Consider the following 3326-nt stretch of genomic DNA (forward strand, 5'->3'; position numbering starts at 1 on the left):
CTGATAAGAGGCTTTAAATAAAAGTACTGAAAAATGATAAAAGTTTAGAAAAGCTGCTCAATAAATTAAGACTTGTTGTCAGCTCAAATGAGATGAGAAACAAAGAATATCTTTAACCTGTACAATGTATTTTCCCCCAGCATCATTTTATTTCTTTTCCATTTCTGCCAAAGTCAACTGTTATCTTTAACAAGGTTTCCTGCCACAACAGGAAGTCACACAGCAGAATTTAGGGGAATTCCATCCTCTGTGGGGAGACAGAACTCACAGAAGGATGTTTCTTCAGGAAGGTTCAGGTGTATTTAAGTGAGAAACACATGAGCCTTGTTCACAGATATTTTCACATAATATGTAGGTACCTTTTGGGGTGACCCTAAAGGACAGTGAGGAAAGGAAATAGTCTCAGTACTCAGAAATTTGAGTAGTGTATATAGCTGTCCACTATGTTAAAAGAAGAAGTGGCTAGAGGAATCGACCTAATAAATATGCAGGGACAAAGAGTTTGGTTATATATGCATGTATGTATATCACACTGTAAAACGTCATGATGGTGTCTGACCTCCTCTAACTTCATGAGGGAGAAAATCACCATCAGCATCAGCTCAAGGCTGATTCCTATGAGGCAGAGGTCAGACACACCTCCTCCCTCCAAACTTATTATCAATTCTGATACCATCCCCCCCCCCCCCCCACAGCACTCTTCTCTGCTCGGTTTGATAATTCATTGCAATGACCACACAGAACTCATAGACCATACTCACAGTTATGAGGTTTATTAGGGAAGTAACAGGTTATAATTCAGGATCAGAAGTGACTCAGGGTACAGTTCTTCAATCAGGAAAGCTTTTTTTCAGCGGTGCTTGCCAGCAGGCTTCTCTCAGCCCTCCTCCCTTGGCCCTTGGCCTGCCTCTTCCCTGCTAGGGCAAGTGTTACAAAGCTCTTTAGCTCCACCAGTAAGTGCCTGGAGGCAACCCAGTCCACCAGCAGGTCTCTTGCCAGAATGCACTCAGCTCTCTCGCTCCATGTGTCGGCACCCCACTGTAGCTGCCTCTCTCCATGGACTGGGAAGCCCATTGCACCGTCTTGTGCCAGTGTCGTGGTTCCGCTCCTGCCATTTTTCTGTTGCCGCTTCTCCACAGTCTCATGTAGTCTTCGGTGTTACAACTCTCTGTCTCCTGCGTAGAGGAAGTTCTCAGTGTAGGGGCCCTGGATCCAAAGGATGTTCTCCATTTCCAGCTCTTCTTTTTTGTTGGTAATAAGGTCCCCTTTTCTATTCTCTGGGATGGCTCATTTGAAGCCTAGTGAAGCGGCAAAACTGACCAATTACCTAGTTAGAGTACCATACAACTTATTTGCATGGCCCCACCCCACAAGGATTCCATTCACCTTATTTGGATTATTAGCAGGCTGTCCAATCCCTTTGGTGGACCACAAGCACCTTACTTGTAAGTTGTTGTGTGCTGCCAAGTTGATTCTGACTCATAGCGACCCTATAAGACAGGGTAGAACTGCCCCTGTTTCCAAAGGGTGTTTCCAAAGTGTGGCTGGTGGATTCAAACTGCCAATCTGTTGGTTAGCAGCCTAGTTTAACCAATTTGACATCAGGGCTTGCTTACTTACATAGTCCCATCCAATTGTTGTAGGAGTCACAAGACTGTGAATGGCTAGAAAGGCTATATTAAGTAATTCACTGCACAATTTTTTCTGGAAATTTGTCTTATTACAGACCCATAAATATAATCAACTTGCCAGTATTTTCATTGCAATCACTAAAAAATCCACTATTAAACCAAGTAAATGATAAATGAGCAATGCAATTATTTTTAAACAATTCTCAAAATAGGTTTAATTTTCTTAAACTTTGGTACAAATTTTATGCAATTTAATTTATAATGTTATATGCATGGAATACATATATTTATTTAAAGTTCTTACAAATGATGAAAATAGACTATTGGGGATACAGATTCGATAAATACTTTCCTCTATTGTTGTACCCATTGTTTCAGCTCCCTTAAAGCTTCTCTCAAAGAGGAGCTGTTAATCACAGTGATTACATAACAGGAAAATAAGATAGCTATGTTTTTAAACTGGATGAAATGAATGGGCCTTAAAGATAAGTATCTCTTACTTATACATCCAATCTAGTACAGGAGGAACCAGTAAGTCTCAGGGAATGCTCAAACAAGTATCTTTCCCCTTCTAACTCTGCAGTTTCCACAGATTCAAAAAGTGAATCAAGGACCTTCTCTGCAGAACTGGCCTTAACTTGTTCCCCCTTCTACCACGCATGCTTGAGTATTGTGATGGCAGTTCTTTGTTATATTTGGAGTATCGTATTTTTATGCAAATAACACAAGCTTTCTATGTCCGCCAACTGTGCCCTTCCCCAGTTAGGTATGCTAATTTTCTTTTACAGTAACATGTAAAAAAGAAAATGGCATAGCTACAAATTATGAAGATATCATGTGGGGGGGGTGGGCGTGGCTGATAAACAAATGTAGAAGGCATGTTATTTGCATAGAAATACAGTAGGGTAAGATTCATTCAAACTGTTAATTGTGTGCTTCATCTCAATACTTGAAAACCCTGTGCTGAGGTCTGTCTGTTACTAGCCGAAAAGCCTAGTTATTAACAAATAAAGTTAAATGCAATGTAGAGTGAAATGTAATGTATAGTGTGAGCAAACTTTTTGATGTTTCTGTTCAGTTAGAAAAAAAAATACTGGAAACAATCTAAACACTTATTAACAGAGATGTGGTTAATACAGAAGGTGCATTGTATAAAATGCTATTTGGAGGTTTAATATAAGGAAAGGATTCATTTGAACTGATACAGAAAGACCTAAAGAACAATTGTTAAATTGAAAAATTATATTCTGATATACTAGGTACAGTATCATGCAGTTTATACAAAAACAAACCTGAGTGCTCGCTTTGGCAGCACATATACTAAAATTGGAACGATACAGAGAAGATTAACATGGCCCCTGCGCAAGGATGACACGCAAATTTGTGAAGCATTCCATATTTTTTTCTGGACCCACCATTGAGGAAGTTGATTAGGCTGATCTCTGAGCGGAGATACTTGAGCATTGTTCCACAGTAAAAAAGAATTGAAGGGCCCAAATTTGTAGTACATACAGTGGCAGTTTTAAACATTGTACTGCTATACTAAGTTTCTGGGTATTCTCAATACTTGAATATGGGATATGCGTAGGGGAAAGGAAGTCAACATTGCACTTTACTAGCACTGTATTGTAAGTGGAAAATACAATGTCTTAAATAAAACTGTATTTAAAATTGGCACCAAAAAAAAAAAAAAAC

The 3326-nt window shown here is 39.2% G+C and overlaps 1 non-coding gene across 1 annotated transcript; it reads left to right on the top strand.

The window, feature by feature from the left end:
- Nucleotides 1–2927: 2927 nt before the first annotated feature.
- Nucleotides 2928–3034, top strand: LOC126084890 (U6 spliceosomal RNA). Its single transcript, XR_007519121.1, has one exon. It is a non-coding gene; the product is annotated as a U6 spliceosomal RNA (small nuclear RNA).
- Nucleotides 3035–3326: the final 292 nt, after the last annotated feature.

The sequence above is a fragment of the Elephas maximus genome, chromosome 10 (genome assembly GCF_024166365.1).
Source record: "Elephas maximus indicus isolate mEleMax1 chromosome 10, mEleMax1 primary haplotype, whole genome shotgun sequence".
Taxonomy (NCBI): domain Eukaryota; kingdom Metazoa; phylum Chordata; class Mammalia; order Proboscidea; family Elephantidae; genus Elephas; species Elephas maximus.